This window comes from Carassius auratus, chromosome 34, assembly GCF_003368295.1.
Source record: "Carassius auratus strain Wakin chromosome 34, ASM336829v1, whole genome shotgun sequence".
Taxonomy (NCBI): Eukaryota; Metazoa; Chordata; class Actinopteri; order Cypriniformes; family Cyprinidae; genus Carassius; species Carassius auratus.
In genome coordinates, this window is record NC_039276.1 from 2,822,033 (window position 1) to 2,841,260 (window position 19,228).

The following is a 19,228-nucleotide window of genomic DNA, read 5'->3' on the forward strand; positions in this document are numbered from 1 at the left end:
GAAATCCATATGCCAGCTCTACCACCTTGACCCCAAGCCCCTTCTGCCCCCCCCTCCAACATCAACTCCAGATTATGATAGCATCTCCTTCACCAATCCTCCTCCAAACATTAGGGGTGATCATGATCCTCCTCTTCCTCTTCCATGTGATCCATCCAAGACAGAACTTGACCTTTTACCTCCACCACAAACCCCACCACCGCCTCCTCCTCTCGCTACACCCACAGCTGAGCTAGACCTCCCTACACCTCCCACAGAGCAGGAGCTAAACCTCTTTCTGCTGCCCAACATAACACCATCCAAACCCACTAAAATGACTTTCAAACCTATCAAAGCACCAACACTGTGCAAAGTACCCAAGCTTGAGCCAGCGATTTCATTTGAGAAAATGGATGTGCAGGCTGCACAAGAGACCAGAAAAAAATGTCACCACATCATCATTTAAGTGCACTGTGATATCCTCTGAAATTCAGTCTGCATTTACAAAACAGCCACCCGAATCTCCATGGCTTTCCAAGAAAGTTTTCACCACTTTGACGCTCATCCCACCCGCCTCTCCTCCTCCACCGTGCAAATCCCCGGTAAGCAAATTCAAAACCCCATTAATACAAGCCGAACAGAAATACAGACAGCATAGGGAGGAAAGCTGCACACCACCTCCGTCGCGCTCCCCGCCCTTTGAGATCTGCATGCACGAGTCAGTCAGTTCAGAGAGCTTCAGAGAGCACGGGCACGGTGCAATCAGAGGCAAGTATATCATTTGATTTCACTCAAGAGAGAGCTCAAAAGAGTGTGACCAAATCCGAATCAGCCACAGACTCATCCAAGCACACAGCTCTCTAAAACGCTCCCCCAAGCAAGGCTTTGATCGCTGCCACAAATGAGAAATCTCCTCCAGAATCTCCTGTTATTTCCTTAGTTAAACAGAACATCATCTCTTATCAGTCAATGCATGGCTCTTTGGGTCAGCAGCAGACCACCTCCACTTCAACTCAAAAGAAAAAGAAGAAATCCGTGATCCCCAGTATAAAACAGGTGACGAGGACGGTTATTATAAACACAACCAAAGAAGAAATAAAGTCCTCTGATAAAACAGACAAACTTCAAAGTGTCTCTGAAACTCAATTTGAGAATGTTAAAAAAGATGTGAGCAGCATATCTTTATCTGAAGACAAAACAAAGAGGAAAGCTTTCCAAAGAAAAATCGAGACAAAATCTCCCCTGATCGATCCAGACCAAACAAAGAGAGTCAAATTAAGGATGCTGAGCAGAAGCCACAAAAGGTTGACAGTCAAAAGGCTAAGAAAGTTAGTCAGAACGCTAAACTGGAAAGCAAGGAGAAAGCCACAGTGGAGCAGGAGAAGGTTCAGGTGAAAGAAAGCAGAGAAAAGCCCCACAGAAACAGACAGTAAAGTGGAGATAGAGACCAAAGAGAAACCTGTAGAAGGGCCCCCTGCCACTTGGCAAAAGAAAAGGAGGAGCAAGAATAAGAAAGACAGAGAAGCCGCTCAAAGTAACAACGCCTGCTGAGACTAAGTGGCCAGTCCTGACATCTGATGAAAAACAAGACAAAATCACAGATGTGCAAACACAGCACACCATTCCTACAGGGCACACAAGGGCACTCCTTACAAGGAGGTCATCAAAACTTAAAGTACAGTCCAACAGCAGAGTTTCCAGGAGGAGGGCGCGACTGTAAAACTTCAAAAGCAGGCCAGTGGAAGCCAGCAGACTCCGGAGGAATCAAAAGATGAAAGCAGACATTTTCCAATAAAAATGACAGGCAAATCTGCACAAAAGGAACCTGCTGAGTCCTCAGCAGAGAGCTCCGGCACATCTCTAAGACAAGCCGAAGCGCAGAAGATGTCTCATATCTCAGAAATACAGGGGGTTCCAGGACAAATGGACTCTAAGTCTGTGAAGACGCTGCTCAATGAAATGCCGTCTGCTTTCTGGGGCCAGGAGAGAAGAGTGATTTGGAAGGGGCAGCGGTTGAACACAACGAACTGAAGCTCTAAAAAATTCTTGCTTATGCTAAAAGCCTTGTTGAAGCTAGGCTAATGCACTTTAACTGCACAATTGAAAAGCATGAATGTGAGGCCATATTTGAAAAATTTGTCTCTAGTGGAGTGATACAAGGAATTTTAAAGATTTCTATTGGTTCTACAAGGTGTGAAACACAGAAGGTGGTCAAAGACAGCATGTAAGAGCTGAAGGCAACAAATGAAAGTGAAAGTGACGTGACATTCAGCCAAGTATGGTGACCCATACTCAGAATTTGTGCTCTGCATTTAACCCATCTGAAGTGCACACACAGAGCAGTGAACACACACATACACTGTGAACACACACCAGGAGCAGTGGGCAGCCATTTATGCTGCGGCGCCCGGGGAGCAGTTGGGGGTTCGATGCCTTGCTCAAGGGCACCTAAAGTCGTGGTATTGAAGGTGGAGAGAGAACTGTACATGCACTACCCCCACCCACAATTCCTGCCGTCCCTGGACTCAAACTCACAACCTTTCGATTGGGAGTCCGACTCTCTAACCATTAGGCCACGACTTCCCAGATGAGCAGCGTTAGAACTCTTGGCCCCAGAGCTCCATCCCCATTGTTACAGATGAGCTCATCCTCACCTAAGTTCATCACCATCAAGCAGGTCAGAAATGTCACAGCTACGCTCTCCCATGATGCCTGATCCGATGCCTCACGTGGTGCCAGTCACAGGAAAGAAGTCCGAAATTGTGGAATCTCCCGCCACTTTCCAGTGGCAAATCAATCAAAATTGATTGTAAACCTGCTGAATAGAAAAAGGTTGAAAAGGAGACTTGGGCCTTCTAAAACGCAAGTTGTGACTGCTGAAGTGAATAACGCTAACGTAAGTGGAGATTCCATTAATATTCCAGAGTGCTTAGGCCCCAACACACAGGATTCAGAGCCTGAAAGTGCAGTGAAAGATAAGGAAAACCTCACTAAGGTTGATCTGTCTGGACTAGCCAAGACAATGGAGATGTCAGAAGGCAAAGCTGGTATTAGAAAAGAACCAATTGACATTACAGAGAAGCCTGGCGTGGAAACTGACGAACTGGAGCTTGATACGGAGAACACAGCAAGACAACAAGAGGATATGGCTGAAGACGTGAAGAATTTTGAAAATGTTTCTGGAATGAGTGAGAAAAGTTCCCCCATCAAAAAGGTACAAAACAAACAGGAGGAACAGGAGTCAAGAGTGAGTGAAATTGCATCTGAAGGTTCAAAGCCTGAGCTTCCTCCTGAGAGGGAACAATGCTCCCAGCTGAGCTCCCCTCTGCTTCTGCACAAAGATGCGAAAGTAGACAAGTCTGTCGATCCAACAGGCTTTTCAGATACAGAAACATTCACTGAACATTATTCTTCTATTGATGAGTTCGGGACTAAAATTATTGGATTAAGAAGCACCACAACGGTTTCTACGCACACTCAAAGTGTTGTGCCGCAACACGTGCCGTTTTCCTATGCTGATGCTGTGAAGAAAGAGACGTGAGAGATGACAGTGTCAACTGAGGTCTCTGCAGAGGAACTGATGAAAGCTTCCATAAAACCTGGACAGAAAGTGAGAGTGTGTTCAAAAGCATAGGTGTCACACGTGAGAGAGCCAAGCCACCTGCTAGTGCATCAAACAGTGACTGCTGTGCTGGGTAAATATGATTACAGTGCATGATGGGAATGACAGCTAGCTACTGCAAAACGTCTAAGGTACATCACTGGGTCAATCTGTGTATGTTTCTAATTTATGTCTTTCCCCAGGTGACAAGTCCACAGTTAGATGAGAAAACATGTATATCAATGTGACTCATCACAGATATTTGCATGATACTAGCTGAAATGAGTTAATTTATTTATTTTTCATGTTTACATTTAATTTTTACTTTGTTTAAAATTTACTCATACTGTCTGGCATAAATATGTGTCTCGAATTAATTAATTCATTAGTTTATTTATGTGTTAAATATTTGTTCATACTACCTGATATATAACTAAAATAGATGTCCTTTTATTTTTTCCCCTTTCTTTTTTCTTTTTTTGTATATTTATATTTTATTTATTTATATATATATTTTTTGTTTATTTATATTTAAACTTTATTAGTATTGTTATTATCTTATTTATTTATTTAATATATATATATATATATATATATATATATATATATATATATATATATATATATATATATATATATGTATGAATAGAAATACATATATATATATATATATACAGTATATATACCTTATTTGTATATACCTTGGCATTTGAGAGTCCTGCAAGAATCAAATGTATTTTAAAAGCAGAATGTTTTAGGGTTTGATTCAGAACACTGAACGAAGGAAAACAAAGCCTGATTTGTGTTTCTTTGTGTGACCTGAGAAACAGCTAATTAATGGTTTGTTTGTTTCTTTTTAGAGACTGCCTGTGAGTTTGCAGGATTATTTCATTTCTCAAAATAACTCCACAAATTATCACCGAGTTGTTATTCAGACTTCTATAAACTCATCTGATGGGGACTGGGGGAATAGGAGGCTAGGTTAAAAACTAATGGTAAACCAGCATTGGGTGCCTATTGAACAGCATGCATGTTTTACTGAACTAACCTAGAAAGGTGGGATACCTAAAAAAAACTATGAAAATTATTTAATAAAAAGACCAACAGCTCTGTGTAAAGAATCAAATTTTATTTAGATTAAACTATTAATTGTGTCATATTCATATTAAAGAAGTATTTATGCTTTGGATTATTGTGTCTGAACATGTCTTTCACTAATACCATTGTTAACAAACTTGCCTATAACCTTACATTGCAGTAGTGGATGTTGTTTGATGTGATTTGCCTGCATTGCCCAGATGGAGGACTGAGTGTTTGGCAAAGTGCTGCGTGGGAATATTGATTGTGCACAAAACCCAATTGACTAAAACTTAGAAGTTCCATAAATCCTGTTTTTTCTGTGAGCACTGCAATAGCAAATTGAGGTATGTCTTCAAATGTTGTAATATGATATTTGATAAATATTGCTTGTACTTAGGAGTTTCAGTCAAAAATAAAAATTTGCTGAAATGTTCTCAGCCTCAGGCCATCAAAGATGTAGATGAGTTTGTTTCGTCATTGGATCAGATTTGGAGAAATGTAGCATTCCATCACTTGCTTACCAATGGATCCTCTGCAGTGAATGGGTGCCGTCAGAATGAGAGTCCAAACAGCTGATAAAAACATCACAGTAATCCACAAGTAATCCACATCACTAAAGGATTCGTATTTTAGCTGGAAGCAACAGTTTAAAGTTAAACGTCTTAATGATTGATTTATTTCATAAAAACATGCAGCTTTTCATTTCATAAGATGTTAACTGATGGATTGGAATGGTCTGGATTACTTTTGGATTATTGTGATTGTTTTTATCATCTGTTTGGAATCTCATTCTGACGGCACCCATTCACTACAGAGGATCAATTAGTTACCAAGTGAAGAAGTTCCAATGGAGAAACTAACTTATCCACATCTTGGATGTCCTGAGGATGAGGTCATCCAAAATTTCTGCATATTTTCATTTTTGGGTGAACTATTCTTTAAAGTAATTCGATTTTCACCTGTTGTGCGAATGATAAGAATTCATAGTTTCCTATTGATGGGCCCGAGTCATATCTAGCCTCACAGCAGAACACACTATTGTGGTATTGTTGTGATGAGTTTCTAGTGTGTATTGTGTTTTAAAAGGAGCATAAACAGACAATTTATCATATTAAGCAGTAACATAAATATTCTAGTATGTCTAACAATGCAAGTATTTCAACATAATCAATCCCAAAAGGATTTCTTTTGCACAAAATACCATTATTTGCAACTCTAAGATAAAGTATCCTTCATAAAGCCATTCAGATAGAAAGCTTGCAGTGCAGTTCTCATTTACAAACTATGCGAGTGTAGACAGCACTATATATTTTCTGTGACTCATGAAACTTCTTGTCTGACAGCCTTGGAAACTTTGTCTCTCTTCATGGACATTTCTACTGCCAGCCACATTTTAAACAACTCTTCAAGTCTAAAGGGAATTTCAAGGATGGATTTTGACAAGGGTTGCAAAGGGAATTACAGGGCGTTCGGGATGCAGGGAATACAGACCATGACGCATCGGATTGGCGTTATTCACTTTCACAAAGTAACATGTGCTCGCTGTCATATGTGTTTGAAAAAGAAGCAAATAAACCCGATCAGAGCCCTAACAAAATTTCTGTAGCATGGCCTCCGCAAACAGCCTCTCCGAAAAAGACATTCTCTTTGGATCAGGATGTGAAATTGGTGAAACCCGTTTGGCCCCCAAAGAGCGAAACTTCAAAGTCTCCAAAGTACCAGCGTCGGAAAGCAACTCAGAGGACCACACTTTAGGAGGAGTGCAACACGTCCTCTGAGCTGGCGGTGAAAGAGGAACGGGTAGAGCGAAGGAGACATCTCATCGATCAGCGACACACAAAGCATGACACAACAGCATGAAGTATTGTGGGAGCTTCAGAAACACAAGGACACATCACAATGATGAAGAGCTTCGAACGCAGGGTGAAAATCTGGCCATCAGATGGGTGAGGAAAGGTGGAGAGAGAGACAGTGGAGGTAAAAAGGTAACAGGAAGTTGATAAGGATTTTGGGAAATGATAAATATGTTGTGTATATATAAAATAGGCACTGGGTTAGATGGTTTGTGTGTTACATTGAAAGAAAGAACTGAAGAAAAGTGGAATAAAGAAGAGACAGAAATTGTTTCAAAAATAAAACAAGGTTATATTTTACTCCATGACCAAAAGATAGAAATATGAACTTACATTGTGCATAAAGAAAACAAATCCTATTTACGTGACAATGGACATTTTTTAAATTAAATGAAGTTTTGTAGTTAAATTTTTTACTATTCAATTCTGTTCTTTTACATTTTTTATTCATCAAAGAATGCTAAACCAAAGTTTCCACAATATAGTACGCACCAAAAAAATATTTGAACACTGATAGTAGTAAGAACCATTATTAATTTCTGAGCACCATTAACAATCTAGAAGCAAGCCAGCAAATTATATATATATATATATATTCAACTGATATTCAACTTTGGGGTGCCAAATATGAGGGTCTATTTTTTTTTGTACTCTATATTCTAAAGGTTCTGTATTTCTGTATAAAAATCAGTTCTGTTGAGGATAGCTATCTGAAATTACTCACAGCATTTTCTGCAGTGCATTATCTGTGTCCATGGAGAGAAGGCAATTTATCACTAAATTGAACTCTAGATTTTAACTTTAGATTTTCATCCCTATATTTTTGCATTCTTTTTATACTGTATCCTGGGGATTCTTTCCACATTTCAACCATTTCTAATTATTATTATTTGTACTTCTTCCTGTGCAGCACCTGGAGTGCTGTGTGGGAGGAAGATGAACAAAACACACATTTGTAAACCTCTTGTCTTGTTTATTATAGAAGTGTATGTCATTCCCTCTCTAAACAGAAAATATTTTGTGAGGAAGATGATCTTTTTAGAGCTAATTTTTTTGGTGGAATTACAATAAAGTCTTTATCACAATTAATGTGCTCAGGTTCATTTCTTCATTTTATATGAATGAGTAAATAAAAAAATCATGACTTGTGTGGTTGAAAACACACACCCGTTCATATTTCTTAAACACTGCTTGTTTTGTTGTGTCGAGAGTTTGCACTATAGTGCATCGAGGGTATTTTAATTTTTTGGCACAGCTGTACAGTGCACATCTAAACACTTTTCTTCAAGCATAACCTTAGTCCTCTAAACAACACCGAGAGACTTTTGTAGTAAACCATTCTGACACGTGATCACATAAACTGCTGGCCATTTCAACTGCACTTCAGTGTGTATTGTGCTTGAACTGACATCCCATAGCATCACTCACAGTGAGAATTTCAAGGTGTAGTCTTTAAGCAAACCTGTAGACTGTTGTAAATCAATAGCTCTTGCTGTACAGTCTCCTTAGGGAGAAGTCTTAGATTGATGAAACACTGCTGGAACACTCTTTTTTACAGCATCAGCAGCTTCAAGACCTCAAACTACACTCATTAGCAGGTCGTTAAAGGGAGAAGGGTCATCAAAATCAAATGGTATGTGAACAGTTTTGAGTTCTTCTAGTTTGTATTTTATTAGTTTTGTGAATAAACGAGTAAAAAAAGAACATACATTAGCATTCAGCAATTTCTTTAAATAAATGAATATGCTTCTTCAGCAAGGATGTACAGTATTAAGTTGATCAGAAGTGATAGTAAAGCATAATAATGTTGCTAAAGATTCCTGTTTCTATAAATAGATGTTCTTTTAAACTTTCTGTTCATCATATTATTCTGAAAAAAAAAAAATTCAGACTATATATATTTCAGAAGTGTAGAGGCCGCTGCCCTGATTGACTTCAGCACATCTGGGGGCCACTGGACTTCACTAGTTTCTCACACTGAGCTGCTGTGATCTTGGTCCACTCTTTTTACTCTCTCTTCCATAGTTCGGTGACTGTAGTGGGTTTCTTACCCATAACTTTGTCACCAGGCATTTTCCAGAGATTTTCAATCGGGTTTGTTTCATTATTTCAGTGTTCTTGGCTTCAAAGAACTGCTTTACTTGTTTTGCCATGGTATGGTGACATTGTCTTGTTTGACAATTCCAGGCTGATTGGGAGAAGCTTGCAGGGAAGGAATCGCATGATGTTGAAAGAGGTTCTGGTAAATATTTTCATTCACCTTGCCATGTATCTGTATAAGAGAACCAAACATGCCCCAAACCATCAAACCTCCTCCACCGTTCACTTTACACACTCAGGCTTTAGTCTTTCACCAGTTTGACAATAAACATATTGTTTACCATCAGACCCAAATAAATGAAACTTGCTCTTATCACTAAAGTGAACTTTGGACCTGTTCTTCTCTCTCCACACAACAAGTTCCTCAGCAAAGGTGAGCTTTAGCCTTTTGATTCTTTCTGCTGATGAGAGACTTGGTCACTGCAGAGTGCACTTTCAGTCCAACTTCTCTTAAACTCGATGAGACCGATCCATACCCTGTTCAACACTGAAGAGGCGAGCAATGTTGCTGCAGTGTTGAACCGATTCCCCGGTGAGAGTTACCACATTGTCCTGTCCTTTTGACAATCTCCAGTCGCAAGGTTTTAATAACCTTACAGCTGCTCGCCATCTTGCAATCTCAGTGAACATTGAAGGAATGCTGCCAGTTAAATAGTGTTTGTCGTATAATTAAGGAAATGAGCACCAGGTGCCAGATTAACACCAATAATTGGAGGAAACTACGTGTTCTCTAATTTTGATTAGTTCTTTTTCAAATACCTTATTGAAGTTTTTTATACTGTCTGAATACAAATAATTTATTAAATACTGTATGCTTAAAAACTGCCCTTCTAATCATGTTAGAATAACTTCAGTATGGACTAATCTTGAATTTAGGAAATTGTAGGTGTGTTCTTTAATTTTGATATGCACTGCATATAACTGTTTCCTTGAAAATATTAAGCAGCACTTTATTGTTTTCAACATTGATAATAATCAGTAATGTGTCTTGAGCAGTAAATCAGCATATTATAATGATTTCTGAAGGATCATGTGACACTGAAAACTGTTTGAAGATTGAAGAATGATGCTGAAAATTTAGCTTTACATCACAGGAATAAATTACACTTTAAAAATAGTACCCTAGAAAAAAGCTATTTTATATTGTTTATATTAAATTTCTCAGTTTTAGTATTTTTCCTGTTATTTTGATCAAATAAATGCACCCTTGGTTAGTAATAAGAGGCTTCTTTCAAAAAGCATAAAATTCCAAAACTTATGAATGTTAGTGTAGGAAAAAGCCTAGTAGAAATTATGTTGGACTTGACCTTTTACATTTTTAAAAAGTACCAGGTTTTAATTAGAACTGCTTTGTAAGTTCAGACATTATCAGACAGACTTTGTAAATTCAGTACATATCATTCTCCCTCTCAGACCATTTTGATATTAACATTTATAATAGATAAATATTTGACAGCAGAATATTGCAAGTGGCCATTCAGAAAACAAGTTTTGCAAAGATCCATGCATTCAATTTAATAATAGAAATGAAAAAAGAAAATACTTTTTTTTAAAAATAATATTACGCCATTAATATTTTTTCTGATTATTCTATTTTGCATGTTGCATTAGCACATAAATTACCTATAGATCCAGAGATACCTACAGTATATTTAGATCTATAACTGTCATGTCGAGTAAAGTACTTTGCCTTTAAAAATTAATGAATTTTGAAAGAGCTGATTATGTCTCACAAGCTCTTGGTCTGAATTATCTATGGTTTCTCACTGCTGTGGATGTGTCATGTTTTTGCCTAAAACATGATGCATGTACAGTTCTCCATACTTCTCAGGGCTCACTACATATGAAATAAGTGTTTATACAACCCAGCAGTCTATCTACTGTAGAGCTCAGAAACCATCACTAGATCATTTATCTCAATTACTAAGCTCTCTCATATTTAGGCAACTATAGCAAGTGGTTTAATGCTGTGAAATCCTTTGGCCTCTCGTCTCAGCAGGGTGTGAGCTAATCTGAGCCATTCATCCAACACGAGTGGAAAAAGCCAAAGAGAAGAAAAAGAAAGATGGAAAGCTTTGCTCTTCAGCCTCCTTTTGTGTTTGGAGTTAGTTACTCTCATCTCGCACACTCTTGTCTGGCTGGATAAATATGATGTGTCTATCTGTCTTTGTGCTTTCACAAAACCTCCAAGAGCACATGAATCATTGAGCAAAGCCCATCTTCCACAGAGACGCTGTCAGATGATACAGAGAGAAGGATGGAGCTCACCTTTCTTACCTAGGTACCTCAGACTTAGTTTTATTTAAATACCTTTACAAGAAATAATTCACACACAAGATTAAACTGTATAACAATTTCATCATAAACAATAACATATTCATCCATATGTCTGTTTTCATGTAAATTAAGAAATATATATATAATAATAATAATATAATAGAACATAGGATTCAAAAGAATCTGAAAAGTTGTCCATACCAACCTTGCATCAGTATAGTCTTCTGCAGGGTTATCATAGTAAACTCTAACTAAAAGAAAGAATGAAAATAAAATTTTAAATAAAAATAACAAACATTTACTGTTAACTGAAATAAAATCAGTTATTTAATATAACAATCAAATTGACAAGTCAACTTTTCAAACTTTTATTTAGTTTATGTACGAAGTAAACTCAGAAAATAATAAGACTTATAAGAATTTAATATAATATAATATAATAATAAGAATTTAAATAATCATAAATAAATATTCAAAATATAATCTATTACTAAACATTATAATAGTATCTCAGTGGTATTAAACAACATTCATCTGAGTGCATAGATTTGTGTCAGGAACTGACATTTTAGTCAGTGTTTATTATTAATATGTCCATGGAACAGTGAGTTAAACAGATCAATTTGGTTCATAAACAAATAATACAGACTAATTTTGTTAATCAGAAAAGATTTAACAGAAAGGGATGATTTATTTATAAATCTGACATTACTGCTTTCATGGATGTTGCAGGAAAAACTAGAGCGGATGTCCACATTTTCTATGAACAAAAGCTCCAGTCAAAAATTTATTATGATTGCATGGGAAAGAGTGACCCAGTATATTATTATTTGATTTGATGATATTTATTTGTTTAGTTTTTATGAACTGTTCCTTTAAAAAAAAGGAATAAAACAGAAGCATGACAGTGCATGGCTGCTTTGTTTCCATGGAGATTGTGAACAATGACTTTAATTCAACAATCATTTATTATCCTTTGACCTAGCAAAAAATAGAATCTTTTGTGACATCAGTTGTTAAAATGGGCAACTCAATTACACTGGCATTCAAAGTGTGACACCTATTCATTCAGTTAATTCAGGCTTTGAAATGACATGAATGGAAATACATTATATGTGACTGATGTAATGATCAAAATAATGTTTCACAAATAAAAACTCTTATGTCTGAGCTTCTTCTTTATCATGATTCCAGCTCTGCTCACTCTGACATTCATCAGCTATCTTCCTGAAATGCATGCTGTGATGCCCAGTGTTTCCCATCATGCTTCCCCAACCATCCAGCTCCACTGAAGCAACCTCCGTAGATCTTACTCCTTAACACCATCTCCATCAAAAGCCCCTTGGAAAAACATTCCATAGACATCACCTTCTGCAACAAAGAGTTCCACAATGTTTTCTGCCCTCACAAAGCCTCACAACTACTTCCTCACCATCCCTGGGGTTGCGTGATTGATCTGATTCCAGGTGAGCCAGTGCCTTGTGGTAAGATCTGTCCCTTCTCCTTACTGGAACAGAAGGCCATGGAGGAGTATGTGGAGGAAGCTCTCAGACAGGGCTACATCGTCCCATCCACTTCCCCCGCTGCTTCAAAATTTTTCTTTGTGGCGAAGAAGGACAGAGGCTTGCGGCCCTGTATAGACTATCAAGCATTAAATCAGATTACAGTCAAGTTCCGTTATTCTCTTCCCCTTCATCCCAGCTGCCCTGGAACAACTTCGAGGAGCCACCAAATTCTCCTACCTGCCACTATGAATATCGGGTGATGCCATATGGCCTAGTCAACGCCCCTTCGATCTTCCAAGATTTTATGCATGCAGTGCTCCGGGAGTATCTCAACCTCGCCGGAGCCTTGCCGAACATCGAATGCATGTCCGAACCGTCCTATCACGATTAAGACAACTCCAACTCTTCCTCAAAGCCGAAAAATGCACCTTCCTTCCACCAATCTTCAGTGCAACTCCTAGGGTACGTCATTGATAATACAGGAATCCACATGGATGAGGGAAAGATTGAAGCAATCACTTCCTGGCCATTACCTTCCACTATCAAAGAACTCCAACGATTCTTGGGCTTCGCCAATTTCTACCGCCGGTTCTTAAAGGATTACAGTACATCATCAGTCCAATAACCAACCTCCTACGCGACAAACCCAAGTCTCTGTCCTGGACCCCAGCTGCCAATGAAGCCTTCACCACTCTCAAGCAAGCCTTCACAAGCACTCCCCTCCTAGTTCACCCAGACCCAGAACTCCCCTTCTTGGTGGAAGTGGATGCCTCTACCACTGGAGTGAAAGCAGTTCTTTCTCAGCGGCAGGGGTCCCCTTCTCAACTCCATCCATGCACCGCCGCCTTCTCCCAGAAGCTCAGCCAGGCAGAAAATAACTACAACATTTGGAAACTGAGAACTGCTGGCAATCAAATTGGTATTAGAAGAATGGTGACACTTGCTTGAGGGAGTGGCTCATTCATTCACGGTACTTACTGATCACAAAAATGCAATACCTTAGAGAAGCAAAACGCCTAAACCTCCGCTAAGCTAGATGAGCACTCTTCTTCACGAGGTTCCACTTCACCATTTTATATAGACCCGGTCCTCGAAACATCAAAGCTTATGCCTTATCCCGAATCCATGCGTATGAGGAAAGTATGGATGAGCCTGAGACCATCATTCCCACTCAGCTCATCTCCAGCCCTATCCAGTGGACCTCCCCTCCAGTTGCCCTGGTCACACCTAGGAGTGGACTTTATTACAGACCTACCTCCCACTAATGAACACCTGTATCCTGGTAATAAAAAAAACCATCCACAGGTCTTACATCATTCCAATGTGTACTCGGGTACCAGCCCCCTCTCTTCCCCTGGTTAGGAGACCCCTACGACGTTCCTGTGGTCGATTACTGGTTCTGGGAGAGTGAGAGAGTCTGGGAAGAGGCTCACCATCACCTACAACGGGCAGTGCGCATGCCAAAGATGGCAGCCGACCTTTACCGAGCACCCACTCCTACCTTCCAACCTGGACGAAAGGTCTGGTTGTCCACCCAAGACATCAGATTGCACCTGCCCTGCCGGAAACTTAGTCATAGATTCATCAGCCTCTTCACCATCCAGGAACAGATCAATCCCCTCACCTACAAACTCCAACTTCCTCCTCAGTACAAAATTCATCCCACTTTTCATGTTTGACTATTAAAACCTTTTCACCCTCCTGTCTCCACAGAGCCTGACCGTACAGAGGAATCCCCTCTTCTGATCCATCTACAAATTCAAGGAGGATATTCTGGAATCCCAGCAGCGTGGTGGCAGACTGGAATATCTAGTTGACTAGGAAGGATATGGCCCTGAGGAGCACGCCTGGGTCCCTAGAGATTGCATCCTTGATCCCACACTCCTAGAGGAATTCCATACATCACACCTGGATTGTCCAGCTCATCAGGGTAGAGGGAGACCACCACGTCATCGGGGTGTTCGGCCCTCAGGAGTGTGCCCTGGAGGAGGGGGTACTGTCACAAATCGGTCAGGCTCATCACCCAGCCAGTCACAGTGCACTCCCTCAAATGAATACTGATCACCGGCACCTGTTCACAATTCACCAGTACATGAAAGCACACACCTAAGTCATCACCTTGTCCGATCTCGTGGCTACACAGCGGAACTTCCTTTGTCTTAGTTACTTGCATTGACTCCTCTAACTTACCTTTCGACTAACCTCTTCTCCAGTGAGTCTCCTCTCCTCCTGCGTAACTCCAGCATTCCTCCAGTACTAATATCAATTCATATTGTCACTGCCATTAACTACCTCTCCAATGGATAAACTCATCCCCTGCATCTCTCCCACTACCATCGCTATTTACTGTTTCAATAAATCTGCTGTCAACCAATCTTCTGTTCCCGAGTCTGTTTATTACAATATTGTAATAATAAATGGCATTTATGGCAGAAATTATATTTTGTTTTCTTTTTACATTAAACACATTAAATATTATACTTTGCAATATAATGTGTACTTCCATCTCAGGTTTCGGTCTTAGATTTCATATAAAATTATATTAAAAAGGTCTTAAAAGGTCTTAAATTTAACTTGTTAATATCTGTAGACACCCTGAATTTAGTATTCCATCTCATGCTCACCAATGGGTCCTCTGCAGTAAATGGGTGCCATCAGACTGAAAGTCCAAACAGCTGATAAAAACATCACAATAATCCACAAGCAATCCACACCACTCTCTTGAAAATGTCCATCCCCTGTTGTTCTCTCACATCTAAATCCACCCACATATTTTTTCCAGACTGTTTGTGCCTGTAAATGGTGCTGGATCTGTTTCTATTTCTCTCCTGATTCAGATAATATGACTTTTTACTGAATAAAGCAATAATATGGTTATAAAGGCAACATTTGAAGTTACAAAACTTCTTAATGATGGATTTGTTTCTTTCAAACATGCAGCTTTTCATTAATCATTAATTTATGAATTTATGGAGAGGTGTGGGTTACTTGTGAGATATTGTGATGTTTTTATCAGCTGTTTGGACTCTCATTCTGATGGCACCCATTCACTGCAGGGCATCCATTGGTGAGCAAGTGATGGAATGCTACATTTCTCCAATCAAATCTTTTCTGATGTAGTAACAATCTCATCAGCATCTTGGATGGCCTGAGGGTGAGTAACACTTCAGCAAACATTTCAATTCATTTTTTGGTGAACTATTCCTTGAAAAAAACCCAAAAGTATAAAACTTAAAAAATGCTTAACTTAAAATGACTCCCTCCCCAATAGGCTTTGTGCATTAGCTTCATCTGAAAAGTTTCTTAAGCATTAATCAGAAAATTAGAATAATACTCTTGTAATAATGACATAGTCAGAGGCAATAAACTCCAGGGGAAGGCCTAATCCACCTGTCCTTCCTACCCCAGATGAATAAAGTGCTGACTAATACCTCTCTTAGATGGATGAGCTGAAATGCTAAGCACTATCAGGAGGGTAGGTAATGCCCACACACGTATAACTTCTTTCTTATGTCTAAATGTATTGAGTAGTGTATATATTTAACAGAATTGTTTCTGGAGTTCTAGAGGCAGTGGTGTTGGGTCTGTGCCTGTCTGTGCAGCAGATAGTCAGTCTCTCTAAGGCAGTTAACTCTATTAGATTAGTGGTGTTAATGCAGCCCAACCTGACAGACCTCTGCTGCACCTGACTGGGTACATCCATCTGCTCAGAGATTGAGAAATGATTTTGAATAAATGCATACGATAAGGGTCAGAACGGTTGAAATAAGTATTTCAAGTCAATTTATTTAGTATAACACTCACTTATACATATTGCTTCAGGGCAGATTTACAGATTTACCATTTAGAGTCTCCAGTGAACAAGCCAATCAATGAAGAAATCTCCATAAGATGTTTAGGATGATAAGGTAAGATCTGCACTTTTTTGTGATGGAAGTCACAGGTTGGTACAGTTTAATTTAAAATAATGTAGTGAAGGCTGGCTTTGATTTGACATGATTTTATGAATGTTTTCAAAAATATTATATATTAATATAGTATATTATATATTATATTATTGTATTATATATTTATTGTAATATTAGAATCATTTGTACCTTTCAATATGTATATGTGTGTGAAAATCCAAAGTTGTGTGAAAATGCTAAGCCTCATAAGTATCTCAATCTTCTTTTGTTTTTACAATTCATATTTGTGATATATTTTGCCTAGTGCTATATACTTAATTTGTTGCTAAACTCATAGATATTCTGCTTCTGTATTTCTATTAAATTACTAAAAACATTTGACAGCGAATTCCCACCCCCTCTTGAATTTTTTCACAACGTCAATCAACCTTGCTATGCAAAACAGAGTAACTTGTCTTACTGCTGATTGGCTGTGTGTCTCCCAGAGCGCGATGTGATTGGATGGCGCTCCTGTCGTGTAACTGGTTCCACCATCAGGTTTCGTGGCGCAGAGGATTGAGGCTCATTCTCTCACTCTCTCACTCGCGGCAGAACGAGTCCGGAGGATGGAGGCGATTGAAGCGGTAGGTGAAACGCGTCTCTCTTACTACTCGCTGAAGAATGGTTAGCTGCTCAGACCTGCCTGCAGGGAGGAAAAGTGAGCTGTGACGGGTTCTGTGGTTTGATCTTGAATTCTGGAGTTTGTTTAGTGAGGTTTAGTGCGCTGAAGTGTTTGCCGGGTCAAAGTGATGGAGGTGACAGTGGCTCCGAGTCTCGGCGCGGTACTGACGCTGTCCGAGGTGCTGAAAGTGAGTATTAGCCACCAACTACACCGAAAAACATAGTAGGACTTTAAACAGGAGAATGCAGTTTTATGGCATTTTGTATTAGTATAAAAATGTTCTAATTTAAAAATCATATATATAATTTGTATGTTTTTGGTGTGTTTTGAAGTGGTTTTATGAAAAAAAAATTAAAATAAGATTGACCTTATACTTTGGGGAAAGAACAATTCCTTGAAATGTGTTTGTGAACTAGCATGTTTGTTTAGACTTTTCTGTTGTTCAAGATTATTTTCGTATGAAGCTGGGTTATTTATTTCATGTTTGCAGCATTATTATAGTATTATAGTATCGTGAATTAAGCTGATTGTGTTTTGTGGTTATGTTGGTAATTCTGGGATCTCTCTTTTGTTAAACTTTATGTAACTGATGTGGCCTTTTATTGCTGGCAGTAGATTTTACAGTAACATTGTTTAATATAAAGTAGATTTGTATATAAGCTTTTTGATGGTTTAAATAAAGTACAAAGAGATAATTATGAAAATCTCATGTTACTGTTTTTTTTCTTCTGCTGATTGTGTCTAATTCCTCTTCTATTTCCTCCTAAAATGTTGCATTGTATTTTCTTTTTCTTTTTTATTATAATTTTTTATACTGGTTGGAAATAAATCATCATTAGCTTGTGAAAACACTGTTGATTACTGCTATGTAAATATACCTTGCTATATAAAGAGTTTCAGGAAAAATCTTTTGAGATACATTTTGGAAACACTTTATTTTAAGGACTTATTCTTACTATTAACTAGTTATTAAAGGTACAATTTGTAAGATATTTGCAGTGAAATATCCCAAAACTACTAACCTAGCGTTATATATTTTGTCCAGCTGATTACTAACAAAATCTCTAATGATTTCAACTACTTGTAAATCATGAGAAAACTCCCATTATAAACAGTGACACAGGGCAGTGCAGTCGCATGTCAATTACATTAGTTCCCCTCTGTTACTGGCTTTACTGACGTAGAAACCACATGACAACAGTGTCATGGAAAAATGCGGAAGTAGTTTCGAGACAAACTTTAACTAGAAAGAGATGCCGATCTCGCTTGTGTTTTACTCGACATGTGAGTTGTTTTGATTCATATCTTTACAGAAAATGTATGCTATTATAACGATCAACAAGATTAGTATTATGAGGCATACACACCAATTGCGGGGCATCGCGTCTCTAGACCCGCGCGAGGACACGTCTGATTCATAGTGTGATCGTGTTTTTGCATTGACTTTGTATGTAATGTACTCGCGAAAATCGTTGAACTCGGGTTAAATCCATGATTTATCTTTCCGTCTGATTGATGGCCATCAGCGGTTGGGTAGAAGACAACAAATCCCATCATTCGACGCTCCTTCTTAGCGTCATCAAACCACGTGATTGTTATTGTTTTGATAGTGTGCCCTCTAGTGGCAGGCCCTATTAACAATACCAGCATATTGGCTGTTTAATATTAGTAGTTTGTTATTAGTAGTTATAAAACCCATTGATTCCTCATTGCATATGACCATATTTTAGATCCCTTAATCCTACCTCATACCTAAACATAACAACTACCTAACTAACTAAGAATACACAGCAAATTAGAAAATTACTGAGGAAAAATAATTAATTAATAGTGAATATGTGTTTTCTTTTTTTAAAGTGTTACCTAATTATTATTATTATTATTTATTTATTTATTTTGTCTTTTCCACAGTGATAGGTTTTATTTCTCAATTACTTAACTTGCTCTCAAAGTTTATTAATATGTAAGTCATCTGGCTGTTTTTTATTTGTTGTTGAAGACATAAAAAGACAATTTTCTTTGTGCACATGTCATTTTAACATGTCTTTTGGACCATAAGTTGCATATTTGCATTCAAAATTGAACAGATCTTTCACATGTGTTTTGACTCTCTCATTCACATTATAATGCATCATTTATTACCCCACATTATAGCAGATTGATGCTAGGGCGAGTTTTCTATTAATGAAGAGTAAAAATGAATGTGCCTTACTCACAGATCTTTCACAAAATGCTCATTTATGATCACTTGTCATTATTGCCAC

At 38.3% G+C, this 19,228-nt stretch overlaps 1 protein-coding gene and 1 pseudogene across 2 annotated transcripts in view; both read left to right on the forward strand.

Annotated features, from left to right (window-relative positions):
- The window catches only part of LOC113053715 (xin actin-binding repeat-containing protein 2-like), a 43,842-nt pseudogene extending 37,404 nt beyond the window's left edge, over positions 1–6,438 (forward strand).
- A 10,436-nt stretch (positions 6,439–16,874) lies between these two features.
- LOC113052941 (beta-1,3-galactosyltransferase 1) overlaps positions 16,875–19,228 on the forward strand; it is a 147,062-nt gene continuing 144,708 nt past the window's right edge. For both annotated transcript variants that reach the window (XM_026217439.1, XM_026217437.1), the window contains exon 1: positions 16,875–16,926. The gene's annotated coding sequence lies outside the window, so the exon portion shown is untranslated. The remainder of the gene's footprint in view (positions 16,927–19,228) is intronic.